The 18,832-nt window shown below is 40.4% G+C and overlaps 1 protein-coding gene across 1 annotated transcript in view; it reads left to right on the top strand.

Moving 5' to 3' along the window:
- Window positions 1–1,363: 1,363 nt before the first annotated feature.
- The window catches only part of VSNL1 (visinin like 1), a 122,171-nt gene continuing 104,702 nt past the window's right edge, over window positions 1,364–18,832 (top strand). Inside the window, exon 1 of the mRNA XM_005891035.2 lies at window positions 1,364–1,689. The gene's annotated coding sequence lies outside the window, so the exon portion shown is untranslated. The remainder of the gene's footprint in view (window positions 1,690–18,832) is intronic.

Consider the following 18,832-nt stretch of genomic DNA (forward strand, 5'->3'; position numbering starts at 1 on the left):
TTTACCCCAAGGCATTGAAAAATGCCTCAAGTAAGTGGGCAGGTGGTCAATGAATAATTGTTAAATAAGCAAAAGTACCAGAGAAGGCAATGGCACCCCACTCCAGTAGTCTTGCCTGGAAAATCCCATGGACGGAGGAGCCTGGTAGGCTGCAGTCCCTGGGATCGCTAGGAGTTGGACACGACTGAGCAACTTCACTTTCACTTTTCACTTTCATACATTGGAGAAGGAAATGGCAATCCACTCCAGTATTATTGCCTGGAGAGTCCCTGGGACGGTGGAATGGTGGGCTGCCGTCTATGGGGTGGCACAGAGTCAGACACGACTGAAGAGACTTAGTAGCAGCAGCAGCAGCAAGAAAAGTACAAACAACACACTTTAGGAAATTAATTGGGTTGAGAACATTTGAGACTTCACCTTGCTTTCCTGGTAGAGAAGCGACCAAACATTTACTGGGCACTACTCCTTGCCAAGTCTTCTAGGCTTTGGCTAGGACAGTCAGGATCTGGGGAGGGCTGGCAAATGTAAGTGTCCTTCAAAGACACAGAAGGGGGCTTTATAAGATGGCTTAGTCCAATCCCTCAACCCTGGATTCCCATGAGGGCTCATTGACTGCCCTTCTCTGCCCACCACAGCCCCACCCAAAGCATATTCAATAAAATGTATTTAGTGCACAAAGAAGGCACTTATTGGTAAATGTTGGTTGATGATTAGCATGATTGGCCCAAGGTCACTCAGGACCAGGACGAGAGCTTCAGTCTCCCCCTCCCTTCAACACACAGCTTCTCCAAGGCCGTTGGGGACCACGATCATCCTGAGTAGAAGGCTTTTAGAATGCCTGGCTCCCAGTGCTCTCAGTTTAAGACCCTCGGAAGAAATGACCCACGCAAAGTGCCAACCATAAGGGTTTTCTTCAGAGTGAGCCATGGAGACAAGCTTACGGCTTGCCGGACACGTTTCCTTCGGAGCAAGGGATTTCTGCAGTTTTCTCCTTCACCTTACAAGCCTGACAAAGAGGGGGTCGGGGGCCCTCCAGGCCTGAGGGTGGCAGGAAGCAGGCTCCACGTGTCCCATTTCTGGCCTCAGCCTTCATCACCAGACTTGGCTGGTTAACCGCGGGGGCGTGGTGAGGCCAACTCGCTCAGCCAGTCCAGGTGAAGGGCTGCGCCAGTGGCCAGGCTCCCTTTTCCTATCTACTTTCCTTCCGAGTTTCTGCTAAAATCTGGAGACGTGGAATCCACTCGCGGCAACTCCGAGCCTCTCCAACTGAGCATGCGCCAATGCCTGGCTGCTTTTGGTCACCGGCCCCAGCTCCCTTCGAGCTGGGCTGCGGAGCCGGAGGAGGGAGGAGGGAGGAGGGGAAAGGGGAGGGGGTGCCTGGAGAGGCGGCGGCTCGCGCGCCTGCGCATCCGGCTCCAGGGACCCTAGGTTTTCTATGGGATTCCCAATCTGCAGCAGAGACCTACCGGAGCGTGTTGCGGCGGCGACTGGGCTTGCAAGGCGCGATCCAGGAGGGATTTAAGCAGCCCAGAGCTCCACTGGAAAAAAAAAAAAAAGAGCGCGAGAGAACCATACCCAGAGACGGCTTAACCGTTTATCCGAATTAAATATATATATACATACATTTATTTATAGAGAACTGTTGAGTTTTATCATTTTCGTTAAGTGACCGTGAGCAGCGCTATAACTGTAAGTGGAAAATACAATCTTCGTTGCATTTGTGCATGTGTAGTGCAGCCAATTGTCTGGGAGACGCTTGGGTTATTGTCACCTACTTGGCTTTGCATAGATACGTCTAAATGCATGGTGTGACAATAGCTTTGTTTAATGCTGGTGATCTAAACGTATACTGTTAGTCCATAGGGGACCTTTTGGAATAATGGGGGTGGGGGAAGGGGGAGTGTTTACATGCGGCGTGTTTGGGGAATTGCCTTAGGCTAGATTTAAGACAGGTGAAACTGAGGTGCTTTTTAAGTGTGTCTATACATACGCAGATTTCCTTACACAGATTTAAGTAGCTAATGGACCGATTGTGAAGTTTTCCGGTTGCTGATAAAACTATTGAGCGGTTGCAGTCAAGTACCAACCTGTCATCCGTGGGGCTGGTGCACCATTTTTCTCACCGTGGAAGAGGAGCGAACGTGTTTGTTAAGTAAAACTGAGTGGACGAGATGGTGTGGAGACCAGGATTGGTTTCCAAAGTGGGATGTTTAGAACCACAGGGCTAGGCGCAAAATCAGCTCATTTCTCTGTTAGTGTTTAGAAATGAGAAGATAATTTTCGGTTTTGATTTTTCATCACGATGGTGAATGGGCAGAAAAAGGAAAGATGTTCAACCACCCCGTCAGCCCGGTCTATTTTGAACAGAGTATGAGACTCAGAGCCTTTGAATGGGGACTGTCAGATCCAAACTAGTTACCTGCCTTTGCATGCTGTATTTGCATTCCAGAATGCAGGGATGAAAAAATATAAAACCAGATGTTTTACCTTTGGTAGTGTTTCTTTAAAGGAGAAAAGGTCGTTCTGTGTTTTGAGTTAAAATGGATTGTTCCTTGCTCAGATACTGAAGAAGGGTCTTTGCAAGGTCAAACCCCCTGTGGAAATCAGGGGGTCTGGGGAACTGGGGGAGGGTGCAGGAAATGATGATGCTCTCTGTGGGTGCTCAGCACTGCAAGGAGATGCCAGAGTGAGAATACATTTTTCTAGAGTTGCCCTCCTGTCCATATTTCGGAGATCAAAATGAAGTGGAAATGCTAGTGGGTGTAGAAAAAAAAGTGTATACTATCTATGTGTCACATCTCACTTGGAGACAAGAGGACCCAGGGAGCTGTATTTCTACATATTTAATTTTTCAATTTAAAGGAATTTCACATTGAAAAAATTAAAAATGAAACTCTTGGGAAGACACATTTTTTTCCTCACTACCATTTAAACTGGCTATTGTTGTCTTTGGTGGAGGCGGCCGGGGGCGGGGGCAGGGGGATGGTGGTGTAGAGGGGTCCTGCATCATTGAACACCCCACTCTTGAGCACACGCTCATTAAGCTTCGGTGTTTAACCCCAGAAAATGCTGCACTGAAGCAGGTTGGCAGAATGGCATGAGGCAGGCAGACAGGAGAAGAGCATGGCCAGTGTGTGCTGAATTTCCACAGAAAAAGCAGATCCAGTTTCTAGGATGAAATGAAATACGTTTTACTCCAAATAGGACAAGCCATTTTAGACTCTTGACCCTTTAGTCAGTTCAACTATTTGGAACCTTTCAAAGGAATCTACAATTTATTTAAGTGGATGAAATTTGAAGTAGAAAATTCTAGAAGATCCTCTCCTTGGAAACCTAAAGTGTAAATCATACTGCCTTCTCGGTCCCTCCTTTCTTTACTCCAGGGCAGAAGGACCAGTCGTTTGTCCTAACTGAGCCATACTCCTTGTCACCAGTGAAAGTTGGATCAGCTCTCTGAATGGTGCAGGTGCAGCACTGCGTTGATAAATGGGTGGAGGAGAAAGAATGGGGAAACCTGGTGTGAAAGCTCATAGATGTTTTCTCCCAGATACCCTGGTTCATAAGGCTGAGTTATAGAGAATCGCATCGGGCAGAGACCTTCGAAAACATCTAGTCCAAACCCTTTGTTTTATAGATGAGAAAATTGAGGCCCAGAGCCGTGAAGCTAGGGGAAAGTCAATTAACTTCGAGTCTATGGAATAAAGAATTAAAGAGTAATGTTGAGGGAAAATGTTCCCTTCTCTCTGCACTTATAGCATCCTCAGTGACATCGCTGAGGTCTTGCAACAAATAATTGCCTGCTCCCAGCACATCTTTCGAGAGAGTCCCGAAGGTTCGTTTTTTACACCACTGCACCTCTTTGCCTCTCTTTTTTGGTAAGGTCTCCGTCTCTTTTTTCTGTTGCCCCTCACTTCTAATATACCCACTTCATTAGATGTTTAGTCTGGCCTTCCTGGCATCTCAGTCAGTTCCTTTGGAATCCTTCGAGTTTTTGGAGAGAACTGACAAACCAATTGGAATCTTCAGCTCCCGTTTGAAAACTGTCCAGGCCCATCGCCAACCCCTCTCTGCTCTGTTCCCCAGAACCTTTCAGGGAATCCAGGCTTCTGAGACACTGCAGGTATCTCCCCTTCTGTTCTACCTGTCTCACCTCCTTCAGCTGTGCTGCAGCTGCGGGCACTGGGACCTAGCAGAGTGAGGAAGTTGCAGTGTCAACACACAGCAGGCGCTGCCAGCTCGCCTCTGGCTCCTAGAAGGCAGAACCCAAATCCAAGATGCCTAGCTGTCTCCAGCCTTCATGGAAATCCACCAGACAAAGCCACCTGCAGAGAGAGGGACTGAAGGCTGGGCGGGAAGACTGAAGGAAGACACCTGACTGTTCTTCCTGAAGTCGGCGCTATAGAGGAGAGGAGAGCAGCTTTTTAAAGCCTTTAGAGCTTTTAAAGCGCAGTCTTGCTGGACAGGGACTGCAAAGCAGGCAATAATTATACCTGCCTAATTTGCCCTCTTCTTTCCTTCTTTTTTAATCTCTTTTCCACTCATTTGCTTTCTCTATTTCTCCTTCATATTCTCCCTTTCATAAAAATTTCTTGAGTATCTGTGCCATGAAGCTCTAGGCCTTTTAAAGATAATTCAGTCATCCCTGTCCCTTCTCCCCAGGCACTCAGGAACTATCACAAATGTCCCCTTTGGGGAAATGCCAGGAATTCTTACCTGAAAAAGCTGAGAAGTTGGGGGAGGCTTGAGAAAGACAAAGTCTGAGACTCTTCCTCATTTGAGAGATAAGCTAAATACACTTGACAAGTGTTGAAGCTCAGAAAGCAAGGTAGTGAGTTTCTCAACACATTTCCCAATTAACAATTTAACTTAACCATTTCCCTCATGGTAAACTTTTACTGAGTTGGGATGAGCTCTGTCTTGGAGAGAGTCTGTCCCTAACACATACTCTTGGGTCAAATGTCACCTGGCCTTGCTGTTCTGTTCTGAAAACAGCCATGTCCAAGCTATTCTATACACCACATACCTTATACAGAGGTCAGAGACTTGTAGCTACTAAAGATGCTTTGCTTTGCTGCGGTATAAATCTCATTCTGTAATAAGACAGCATGATTAGAAATGTCCTGAGCAAGCTATAGATTTTTCTATTTCTTTTTTTCAAGCAAACATCCAGTTCTCTTTATTGGGATGTAAATAAATCTCCTAGCACTACAAAAGTACGAGTCATATGAGAGGTTTACAGTGGTCCCTAGTACTGTATGTAGGAGGGTTTTAAATAAGACAGCTATCGATAATTAAAAGCGAATTAGTTCAATCAAGTTACAGTATCATCCTTCAGATTAAAGTGCTCTGATATTAACTAATGTGGCAGCAAACGTGATCCTGAGAAGGAATCCCACTGCCAATCATCTTGCCTCTTAACTTCAAAACAACAAGAATGAACACAGTTCGTGTAATAACCATTCTCTCCTCAAGCCCTGCCCACCCCCTTGGCTTGTGACATTCTCTCCTGAGGAGAGATGTCGGGATTTGATGAGATTCTGTCTCAACTGGGACAAAGAAAAATGAGTAATATGGAAAACATTCTAACATCGGGTTACTAACAAATTAAATTAAATCACCTGATGACTCTGTTTAGTTGCTAAGTCATGTCCGACTCTGTGACCCCGTGGACTGTAGCCCACCAGGCTCCTCTGTCCGTGGGATTCTGTAGGCAAGAATACTGGAGTGGGTAGGTTTTCTATTTGGGTTGCATGTATATATGGATTCCAAACCTTGCTGAGGAGCTCCCTGTGGAATTTTATAGACTGACAGTATAATATCAATATCAAATGCGTGGTTTCCTAGTTTGCAAGAGCAAAATATGTTTAATGTCATTCTGAAGGTCTTTTTCTTTGTGTTGAATGATTTTTATGTTTCTACGATTAGCAATTATTTAGGAAGATAGAAAGGCTCTCCTTATAGAGGTGATCACATGCCGTTGATCTAAGGTTGAAATTGACAAAGTCCATCTCAGTTACATTATTAGATGTAAATATATTAATTTTCTAAAGTATCAAATGGCACAGAGATAAGTGAACAAATGGTTGATATTTCTACTATGTTGGTGGTTAATTCACATTATTTATAGAGTATGTGAACTGGATGGGATCCATATAAATTACCTAATCCATCCCTTCAATACATAAAAAATTGTAGTATAGTAAGGAACATTTTCCTGAGGAGGGCATGGCAAACCACTCCAGTATTCTTGCCTGGAGAATCCCATGGACAGAGGAGCCTGGCAGGCTATGGTTCATAGGGTCACAAGGAGTCAGACACAACTGAAGTGACTGAGCAAGGAACATTTTATCTTAAAGACATATCTGCAATGTGAAAACACATTGCACAAGAGCAGAGATTTTAATGATCTTTTTCATATTTCCACAAAATCTATACAATGTCCTTTATAATAGATACTCTGTAATATTTCTCAATTAACTATTTTAATAAGATTCAGTTACATAAACCTTGTTAATTATGTCAAGAAATTAAATCATGAATACTAAAAGCATGGCTTCCCTCATAGCTCAGTTGGTAAATCATCTGCCTGCAATGCAGGAGACCCGGGTTTGATTCCTGGGTTGGGAAGATCCCCTGGGGAAGGAAATGGCAACTCACTCCAGTATTCTTGCCTGGAGAATCCCATGGACACAGGAGCCTGACAAGCTACAGTCCACGGGATTACAAAAGTTGGACACAACTTAGTGACTGAACCACCACCACCACTAAAAGCATGCACAAAATTAGAATTGCTTTAAGTATCTATGTTACTAAAAGGAAAATCTAAACTAAAAGTTATTTTATAATTTATTTTCAATAAGGACATAAAAGCACTATGCTAATACCTTTAAGCATGCTTTTTAATGTACTTACGGAGTATATTCCCTTGTATCTCTTCATAGGTAAAAATGTAAATTATTTTATGTATTTACAAGAATTGATATCAATATGTCAAAAAGGGAGTATAAACCTACACTGTAGTAGATATGTATACCACGTATTTAAATCATGATTCTCTTGAGCTATGGAATTATTTTAATGTGTTCACACTGTGAAGGGACCATAACACTGGATTTCTCATTTACAGTTTGTTTCTAAAGATAGCTTATGCTCTTTTACGTGAATCAAAATAATTTGAGTTGCTTCCAGCTTCATTCATTGGGAACCCCACAAATGGAATCTTAGGGGTACTTTAGAAACTGCTTAATGAATGAAATAGATACGCAATAGAAAATTACTGAGGAATCCTCAAAGAGGTTTGACACCTTAATAACAAGGTTCTATGAATACATTAAAGATGCTCTATACCCTTATCAGCTGACTTAAAGCATGCCAGTCGGGTAATTTGTTGGTGATTCTTTTGTTTCACTCTGGATTTCTCCGTTGCCTTCCTTAACTACATTTCTAACACAGATGACCTGATGTGTAGCCATCAATCGTTTTTTTTAAAAAGAGTGCACTGCATTTCTAACCATTTGTTGGATTATTTTCAGGTGAACAACATATTTCCTTTTGTTCTAAATTGCATTTAAGATTTGGAATATTCTCATTCACCAGCAACCTTCAAGCTCACTATATCTAATACAATAATTGCAGAACTTTTTATAGAAAATAAGACTCTCAAAAAGAGTTCATTTTTATGAAACATTGCTCATAAAAGGCAACGTGTTAACAAATAAGCTAAATTTACTTGCAATTTTTATATATCTATAAAATGAATATGACTTTTGTTTATTCTTGTTCATTTAAGGACTTTTCTAAGAAATATGTCCCTTTAAATGTATTTTTTTCTCCATTCTTTGGATCTTATTTATTATCTCTCAGGCTCTGAAAGACTGTGAACTTTTGAAGAGCTGAAAGTAAATAGATTTTTTGCAAATTATTAACATGTTCAATGTGCTTTGCAGCCTTGGTAAATTTTTTCCAGTGCGAACAACTAGATCCTAATATTTCTGCTGTTTCATAGTTTAGAATGTTTATTGCAGTTGAAAGCTTCTCAGAATAGTAGATTTTGATGCTGCTAGAGTCTTGTGTTTTACATTTTGCCTTGGTTTTATTAATTTGTGATTAGTGTATTTATTTTTGACTTATTGAAACCCAGTCTTAAATTATGAGTGAAATTTCCCATTGGAGGCCCATTAAGGATTATCACTAAAGTTGACATGCTTATTAATATAATATCTTATTTTTAATGTGTGGAATAGTGCTGTACAAGTTTGATTTTCAATTAGCAACTTCTGTTCTGGAGTTTTTTGGCTTTTGATGTTATGAGCTAATGAAAGACTATCAATTTTGTTTATTCCAGAAGTTCAAGTGTTTCTGAAATTTATACGTAAGGTGTGTGGTATATGCTTTCTTGTTTATATGGGAAATTTTATGAAAAATAAAAAAGAAATTGTGAAATGAGTTTAAATTCTAAACAAAATTGTTAGTTTTTCTTTTAAGTGTTTATAAAGATATTTATTCCTCAGAGTGAGATGAAAACCATCCATGCAATCTTCTGCCATTTTTAATTAGTAAATGGAAAAATTCCTCAATTCTCACGGTTTCAATTGACTCAAAAGAAATTATGAAAGTGTAAAATGAGTTTTCAAGCTAGATACACTTAGATAAAAATCCCTAATTCCACAGTTTATTAGTTCTATGACCTTGAATATATTGTTTAACCTGTCAAGCTCAGTTTCCATTTAAAATTGGATTCTTGAACAGAAATAGAAGACTATGTATTAAAGAATATAATATAATGCCTCATTATTGAAAATGTGCAATTAATGATAGTCATTATCATTACTGTCATTTCTTTTATCAGAAATTAATGGTTCATAAACCACTTTATTCTCTGAGTTATAGTAATCCCACTCATAATAGAATCTCTGAATAAGAAATTGAGCTATGACCAATGCACAGTTAACAGTGCTTAACCTACCTTGTAAAAAAAACATCCATTAAGTAAGTGTGCCAAGCACTGTGTAGTCACTGGAATCAATATTAAATAAGTTACAATCTCAGCCTTCAAGGAATTTATGCCTAATGAGGAAGGTAAGCGCAGTTCAGTAAGTCAAGTGAAACAAAAATATGGTATAGATGCATAAAGGAAATAATTTGTAGAAGAAATGCCTACACTGAGACCTTATTCTCATTCTTATTTCTTTCATTCTTTCCTTAAATGCATCTCCTTTCATTATACTGTTTCTTTGCCATTATTTCCCTACCATAAAATACCAACGTATAATTGGACACAACAGAATATGGAACCAAGAAGATATTTTTAAGCTTGTTTCCTTATTGAATACATTTTAAGGTCATCTATTAATTATTTTCCAATGTAGCTAAATAATGTGGCCCTTGTCTCCTACCCAAGCCTCCAGAGGGTCATTGAAACTCAGTGAAAAAAGAGCCTTGCCTTTGGTTTAAATATTATACAATGATACTTCTATCCTTTGATACCTTCCAAAAAAGAGCTTTCTGTCTGATACTCTCTGTGCTAAATGCTAAGTTGCTTCAGTCATGTCTGATTCTGCAACACTATGGAGTCTGTAGCCCGCCAGGCTCCTCTGTCCATGGGGATTCTCCAGGCAAGAATACTAGAGTGGGTTGCCGTGCCTTCCTCCAGGGGATCTTCCTGACTCAGGGATCGAATCTGTGTATGCCACACTGGCAGGCGGATTCTTTACTACTGAGCCTCCAGGGAGGCCCACACATACGTGTGTGTGTGTGTGTGTGTGTGAAAGTCAGTCAGTCATGTCCGACTCTTTGTGACCCCATGGACTGTAGCCTGCCACGGAAGCCCACACATACACATACATAAATCCAAAATGGCCTTAGCTATCTTCAGCTCTTCTAAGAGCTTTTTCACTTCTCCTCAGCTTTTTCCTCCATTCTCCCTCTATTTCCTGCCCCACTTACTAGGAAAACTCAAGTATATTTCTTATCTGGAGTTAAAGAGATATCTTTTTCTCCTTTTGAAGTCTGTAACAAAGTTGCACCTAAATTCTGAGGCTCTTTTCTATAGGAGGAGTATTGTATGATTCACAGAATTAGGTAGGAGTTTTGATTCTAATTAATTTGGGGGCTTTTTTTTCTCATTTTTGAAATGGGGTCATATATCTACCTTGGTACTAATAGGTGTGTATGTGTGTGTACCTCACATGTATATGTATACCACTTAAAGAACACACCTGCCACTGCAGGAGACATAAGAGATGCGGGTTCAGTCCCTTGGTTGGGAAGATCCCTTGAAGGAGGCAACCTTCAAGGTTGGCATGGCAACCCAGTCCAGTATTCTTGCCTGGAGAATCCCATGGACAGAGGAGCCCAGGAGACTACAGACCATAGAGTCACAAAGAGTTGGACATGACTGATGCATGCACCCACGCACACCACTTAAAAGAGGTTCAGTTCAGTTCAGTCACTCAGTCGTGTCCGACTCTTTGCGACCCCATGAATCGCAGAACACCAGGCCTCCCTGTCCATCACCAGCTCCTGGAGTTCACCCAAACTCATGTGCATCTAGTCGGTGATGCCACCCAGCCATCTCATGCTCTGTCGTCCCCGTCTCCTCCTGCCCCCAATCCCTCCCAGCATCAGGGTCTTTTCCAATGAGTCAACTCTTTGCATGAGGTGGCCAAATTATTGGAGTTTCAACTTTAGCATCAGTCCTTCCAATGAACACTCAGGACTGATCTCCTTTAGGATGGACTGGTTGGATCTCCTTGCAGTCCAAGGGACCCTCAAGAGTCTTCTCCAACACCATGGTTCAAAAGCATCAATTCTTCAGCACTCAGCTTTCTTCACAGTCCAACACTCACATCCATACGGGACCTCTGGAAAAACCATAGCCTTGACTAGATGGACCTTTTTTGGCAGAGTAATATCTCTGCTTTTCAATATGCTATCTAGGATTGTCATAACTTTCCTTCCAAGGAGTAAGCGTCTTTTAATTTCATGGCTGCAGTCACCATCTGCAGTGATTTTGGAGCCCCAAAATATAAAGTCTGACACTGGTTCCATTCAACCATCTCATCCTCTGTCGTCTCCTTCTCCTCCTGCCCTCAATCTTTGCCTGCATCAGGGTCTTTTCCAAGGAGTCAGTGCTTCGCAGCAGGTGGCCAAAGTATTGGAGCTTCAGCATCAGTCCTTCCAGTGAATATTCAGGACTGATTTCCCTTAGGATGGACTGGTTGGATCTCCTTGCAGTCCAAGGGACTCTCAAGAGTCTTCTCCAACACCACAATTCTAAAGCATCAATTCTTCAGCACTTAGCTTTCTTTATGGTCCAGCTCTCATATCCATACATGACTACTGGAAAAACCATAGCTTTGACTAGATGGACCTTTGTTGGCAAAATAATGTCTCTGCTTTTTAATATGCCGTCTGGGTTTGTCATAGGTTTTCTTCCAAGGAGCAAGTGTCTTTTGATTTCATGGCTGCAGTCATCATCTGCAGTGATTTTGGAGCCCAAGAAAATAAAGTCTGTCACTATTTCCATTGATTTATAATGCTCTTCATAAGTCTTGTCAGAGGATATCTGCCGACCTTTAATTATCTTTCAACCTTCGTACTCTCCCTCCTCTACCTTTTCCTCCAAGGTGCCTTGAGCGTGTTTTAAACATTCTAATGACATCCTTACTTCACTTCTTTGCTTCAGGTCTAGCACTATCACTTCTGTATTTTTGGCCCAACTAATGTCCATCAAATAACATCAAATAAATGGTAGAAAGGGAGCCCTCAGTGGAGTACATAATACCTGTTGCAGAGCATGTTCATGCCAGGGTTGGCCTCTCAGAGCCTTCATTTGTTGAGCATTTGTAGAAGTGTAATCTGATGTAAGTTAGCTAGGAGCTGAGCTCTCAAAGTGAGGGTGAGGGAGAGGTGCACCTACATACAGATACATAAATACATACATACTTACATGCATGATAGGCACACAGTAAGCTCAGTATGTTGTCATAGGTTGTTTTACATTTTAAGGAAAAGATTGAAGAGCAAATAACTACATAATAAATCAGCACTTTTGAGATGGCATTAAAAGGAAGGCCTTGATGAAAGTCTTCTCATTCTAGGTGAAGTGGCAGATTTGAAAGTGAAGGGGGTTTTAAGGCTTCCTGGGTGGTGTGGTGGTAAAGAAACTGCCTGCCTGTGCAGATGCGGTTCTGCTATCTGCTGTCTGCCAGAGCAGATAGGAGATGCGGTTCAGCCCCTGGGTCAGGAAGAACCCCTGGAGTGGGAAATGGCAACCCATTCCTGGGAAGTCCCAAGAACAGAGGAGTCTAGAGGGCTACAGTCCATGTGATCAAATAGTCAGACACAACCAAGCACTCACACGTTAAGGACATTTTAGACTTTGTTTGTTTAAATAAATATTTCCAAAATACTAATAGTTATTTCCCCTCAAAGAGTCTTGTGGAAACCCTTTTTGACGTAGATAATGTTTCCAACATCCTAGTCTTAAATTATTTTCAGTGCAGATTTTCATATTAATAGTAAGTCTGAGTGGTCCTGTTGTGAAGACCCAGCATATGTTTCATTTGCTTAACCTTATGTTTCCAAACCTTTTTGCCCAGGAAAGTTATGTTAAAATGCACTTGTTAACCATCTCATTGTGGTTCTGAAGAACCCAATTGGAAAAGAAGGACAAAAACTGGAGTATGTAGTGAAAGGTACTTTCGGACAAGGAGCCATTAATTGTGTCTTTTAGGTATCAAAGTTGTGTTTTAGGTATCATAAGTGTGAAGTCTTGCAAGAGTTACTTTACTTTTCTGAGTTCTAGTTTTGTCATTTAAAAATAAATATGAGATTTTCTGCCTTCCCTTCTCTGATTAGGAGTTTATTGTGAGATTGAAATGACTTTGAACATACGCTATAATCTGGATCGTGCCAAGTAAGGGTAAGAGACTTATGATTATTATTCAACTTTAGAATTTTAGTTTATCTTTTATTTTAAAAAGATAAATTAAGAATCAGAGTACTGATCTGGTGCAAATTATTGCAATGAGATTATATCTACTAAAAGAAGTCCCCTGCCCCCTATCCTCCCCTACCTCAGTATAAAATGGTAAACATATGGTAACTATAACTAGGTTTTCACGCAGTAAAATTGAAAAGGTGATTTTAAAATAAAATAAATCTGGAGGGGAAAATCAAATTATTTAAAATTTTAGGCACATCGACTTCTGGTTTTTTCCCTCAGGATTTCTCATGTAGTTGAGCCCACAGTGTTTCTCAGTGGAGTAAGCATGTTCCAATTTTCAGAGACGCTCTTGTGGAAAGAGAGGCAACCATGGCCATGCCCAAGTGTTTGTTCCAGCAGACAAGCTTTAGCAATAAGACTTTTATCCTAATGGAATAAACAGGTCTGTGAGAGTCACTGGGCCTTGCATTCTTGAATGCAGCATGTAGAACTGAACAATGCAAGGACGGGGAAAAATGACCGAAGAAACAAAAGAGACCCGTATATGTCTGAGTCCAAAGAGAATCCATTTTGAACAAGGTCTGTGCCTCTCAGTGCAGGCCAGCAGGAGCCATGACTTCCCCCCAGGGACAATGGAAATCATTTCTCATGAGTTTCCACAACCCTGACTATCAAAATCTGATTCTTTCCTCGGAATCCTCCCCTAGTCATCTTAGCCAAGAGTTTTCTCTCAGGCTTCTTACCACATCTGAGCTCATAGTTACTTGTGTATGTGCCAGTTCTCCTAGGAAACTGGAAGTTCCTTGAAAGGAAATCTGCCTGATAGATTTTTAGGTCCCCTCTAGAGAGGTGTACCACTGGAGGGCAGTTGAATAGGGGTGGTACCATGTCAAGTGTCGTTGCCCCGTTAATAAGTCGTAAAGAGTGGCAATCACCAGTCAGGCGCTATTAAAGAGTTCGCAAACACCTAGGGTTATGAGAAGCAGCATTTGGGCATCTGACTCATAAAGGGTGTTGGCGGCTAGGTTACACAGTACCTGTAAGAGTAAGACCGCCCATTTCCTATATAACCTCCTTTTCTTGGCCCCTCCCTGGAGCAGCAGAGCAAACAGTGAAAAGGGAAGCGAGCAGAATAAAGAACAGATTACAGTCTCCTCTCTTCTGCTTATTTCAAAATTGAGCTGAGAAAGGAGAGACTAGGTTGGATATATAGTGGAAATTTGCAGTTAAATTAGACTGAGCTTTTTAATACCTACTATAATACCTACTTTTCTGATACCTGAAAGTTACTTGGAAAGATACAGATCAGCCCAATATATCATCCTGGAATGGGAAAGGGAGGCACAGTTAGAGCATATTAGAGGAAGAGATGAGAAAATAAAGCTATATAACCAATCCATTCGACAAACTGGTTATAAAAGAAACAATACAAAATGGCATATAATTCATCCATAACGCAAGAGGTAGAGACCAGAATTGCTGGTGTAGGTGTTAGAAAGAAGAAACTGGTATGAACTCGAGTGACAGAAGAAAATGGTCTGGATCCAGATCACCAATGGTTCAGGAGAAATGGGAAAAGAATGACTTCCAAAGAGGCGCTCTGTAGGTATCCAAGTACACAGAGCACTTGTATCATTCATCTTTGGCTCATAACCAAGATCAGATTCATCTGAATATTGAAGTTATCTCTAAGCTAATTTCAGGAGAGCAAGGAAATGAAAGCAAAGATCATTTATACTTGGTAATAACATTAAGTAATAATGGTGTAAAGAATTTAAAGTGTATATGACACTGTTTTGGCTATTGACACGTTACGTCATTGAATCCACATTACAGGTCTGCAAGGTAAGCTTCATTTTATGACCAAGAAGCTCTGTCTCAGAAAGTAATTTTTTCAAGGTCACACATCTACTAAGTGATAAAGGTGTTATTTAAACCAAAGGCTCTCTCTCTCTATCTTTTTGTAGTTGTTTAGTTGCTAAGTTGTGTCCAAGTCTTTGTGACCTCATGGACTGTAGCCTGCCAGGTTCCTCTGTCCACGGGATTTCCCAGGCAAGAATACTGAATTTGCCATTTCCTGCTCCAGGGGATCTTCCTGACCCAGTGATCAAACCCATGTCTCCTTCTTTGGCCGGCGGATTCTTTCCCCCAGGAAAGCCTGCCTATCTACATAGGCTTTTTTTTTTTTTTTATTATGGAGAGCATACACATTTGAAGAGAATGATATAATGACTCTTATGTACCCATCACTCAATTTTAACCACCAAGAGTCACTTTGCTTCACTTCTATACCCATACTTCCCCCTCCAGTAGTTTAGTTTGAACAAATTATGACACTATGTCATTGCATCTATAAATATTCAAATATGTATCTATAAGGAGTCTTTGAAACATGTCCACAGTACTGTTATATACCCCCAAAATTATTTAATGTCATCGAATATCTAGTCAGTGTTCAAAGCTCATAAGTATTATTATAATTTATCTGAATCAGGATTTAGATAAGGTCTACACATCCCAGTTGGCTAGTAGACAGCTGCTGCTGCTGCTCAGTCACTCCAGTCGTGTCCGATGCTGTGCGACCCCATAGACAGCAGCCCACCACGCTCCTCTGTCTCTGGGATTCTCCAGGCAAGAATACTGGAGTGGGTTGCCATTTCCTTCTCCAATGCATGCATGCATGCTCAGTCTCTTCAGTCGTGTTCAACTCTGTGCGACCCTATGGACAACAGCCCACCAGGCTCCTCTGTCCACAGGATTACCTAGGCAGGAATACTGGAGTGGATTGCCATTTCCTTGTCCAGTAGACAGCAGCCTGTTTTATATAAAACATTTATATAAGACATGTTTCTCACTAGAGGAAACTATGTTATGGATAAAAGAGACATGGCTTCAAATTTGAGCGTAGTTGCTCTGAACAAGTTATCTAACTTTTGAAACGTAAAAATTATGTTCCTGAGATTAGTTGCAAGGTTTAATAGTATAATGTTTTAAAAAGTGCTTAGAACAATCTCTGGCATGTACAAATATTTTAGTGAATTTTAGTCTCTTTTCCTTAAAAAAATTTAAAAGAAAAACATAGTATACTAGGCCAAGAAACTTGAGGAAACTTCTTGGAGTGCTTTGGCTACTGACCCTTGTGATCACTATCATTTTGCTTCTGGATATAAATTTGACCACAGTTGTCCCATAATGGCTGATGACTAACAGCTCTGAATCCTCCTCACTGGCATGTTTCATGTGGTTTCCCACATGAAGAGGAAGGAAATTTGTGAGTTTAAAATGATCTCAAGTTCAAAAATAAATGAAATGTTACAAGCTATTATCATGTCAGTTAAAAGTAATAGGAAAAAATTAAAATATGATGTCATGTTAGCAGAGGTTAACTTTGCATAAGTAGCATAATTAAAAAAAACAAATAGGGGCAATTAAAATGATTCAGGTTTGAATTTACTTTTTGTTCTTATGAACTTGGGCAAGTCACTTCATTCCTCGAGATCCCAGTTTCCTAGGGTATAAAATACAAATTCTGAATAAGATAATCAAAATAATCTAAAGATCAGACATCAGCAACATGGGAAAATGGAAATAATATTGGGCAATAAAACCAAATCTGAATTCTGACTTTACCATTTAATGGCTGTGTGGCCTTAGGCAAATAATTTAATCTCTCTGAACCGCAGTCTTCTCAGTTGTTAAATAAAAATTATAGCTGCTCACAAAATTGTTGTGAAAACCAGAGGTTATAAATACATTTTAAATGACTAGCAGAAACCAAGCATTTAATTGACACTCAGTTTTTTAATAATGAAGTAGTATTTGCTGTTCTCAAAGAGTTTTTCATTTAAATTGAGAAAATTGAATGAATTCATAATCACGAAGCATAGAACTGAATACAGCTGGCAGGCCATCTCCTGAATTGGGTACATCTAAAGCCATTTGTGAAGTTAACAGGTACTTTATCTAGAACACGATGTTTGAATTCAAAACATTATATTTATAAAAGCTTATAGCCCAGTGACAGTAACATAGTGTTCTTATAGTGCTTATGCCTGCCTATTTAGAAAATATAAAGTAAGCAGTTTTTTTCTGTGTCATGTGAGAACCAGAGGTTGCTGGTGAAGAGTATTCAGATTTTTGTAATAGGTCTATAAGGTTATACATCTGTGAATTGAAACTCACTAGGAGGTGATGTAATGCTGATAGAAGGAAGGCTAAAAATTCATACAGCATTCCAGCTAGTTTATCTGAAGTGTAGTTACTGATTTCTATGGTCAGTAGCCAAGAATCACATTATTTCTCTGAATTTGAATCTAATTTGGACACCACTGATTGTTATCATGGTGACTGAGTTTGCATCATTATAACAGCGAGAATATTCCAGTTTTGTGGTTGTCTTAGATTAGATATGAGTGCAGAATTTTTCTTTTTTAATTAAGTGGAGACAGAGACTGCTTTTTTATTTCAAAAGACTTTTTAAATCTAATTTTAAAAATTCATTTGACAAAACTCCAAAAACTAGAACTAAAGAGGGTTACTGTCGGCATTCCAGATAACTCACCAAACAAATAACCACACTTCAAGCTGCTACTCATATGACAGCTCTTAAATGAGCTTCATTGAAAGCCAGGACTTTGCTCTTTTAAAGTATTTTTTCTGAGCAAAAACAATAATACTTGCTCACTGTAGAAAATTTAGAAAGCAAAACCCAGAAAAAACAGAATCAGAAAAGAAAAGAAAAATCAGAGGAAAGAATAAAAATCACTTACAGTCTATTATTTATAGGTTATAGTTTCCTCCTTTATAAACATTTTTTTCTAATTGAGACTACTCATCTCTTTAAAATTTATATTCTGCTTTTTTCCCCCCTTAACACCACCTTTGCAATTAAAACTGTTCACAAATGTAATTTTTAAAAAAGATTTACTTATTTATTTTCGGCTGCACTGGGTCTTTGTTGCTACCTGCAGGCTTTATCTAGTTGCAGCAAGAGGGGGCTACTCTCTAGGGCGGTGCACAGGCTTCGCTTCTCAGTGGCTTCTCGTGTTGCAAAGCCTGGGCTCTAGGCCCTTGTGGGCTTAGTTGCTCTGTAGCACATGGGATCTTCCTGGACCAGAGATCAAATCCATGTCCCCTGCATTGTCAGTCAGATTCTTAACCACTAGATCACTAGGGAAGCCCCACAGATATAATTTTAAGACATTACACTCCACCATATGCATAGAGAAGATTTGCTTCAGTGTTCTCTTATTCTTACACTTTTAACTTGTTAAAGACCACTGAAGGGAGCATCTTGCCTGGAGAATCCCAGGGACCAGGGAGCTTGGTGAGCTGCCGTCTATGGGGTCGCACAGAGTCGGACACGACTGAAGCGACTTAGCAGCAGAAGGGAGCATCTTGTGCACAAACTTCACTGCCTTTTTAAGAATGGACTGGACAATGTCCTTGGTATACATTTCCGGGCATCACTAGCAGAATGAGTAATTTCTTTGAATGTAGGCTTTTCTGCTTGGTGACAGAGAATGGGACTCTGGAGAAACAGTAGGCCTGAGGAGTCATAATGTTAAATAGTTTGTGGAAAATTCACCTAGACTAGTTTGTAGTTTGGGGAGACTACTTTATGAGCAGATAGCTGTATTCCTTTCAGAAGTTCTGAAAAACCTCTTCTGATCAAAACGTTCCTGAAATGTCATTATGTCTGTCACTGTTTTGAAGCAGGAAATAGGAGAGAAAGCCATTTCTAGGCTAAGATCCCAGAACATTGTTTGATTACCATTTTTAATAGCATGCTCTGCCTTTATTATCATTATGACTGCTATTACCACTATCATCATCATCCTCTTCATCATCATTTCCAGTAGTACCCTTCCTAACCCATCTGGG

Source organism: Bos mutus, chromosome 11 (assembly GCF_027580195.1).
Source record: "Bos mutus isolate GX-2022 chromosome 11, NWIPB_WYAK_1.1, whole genome shotgun sequence".
NCBI lineage: Eukaryota > Metazoa > Chordata > Mammalia > Artiodactyla > Bovidae > Bos > Bos mutus.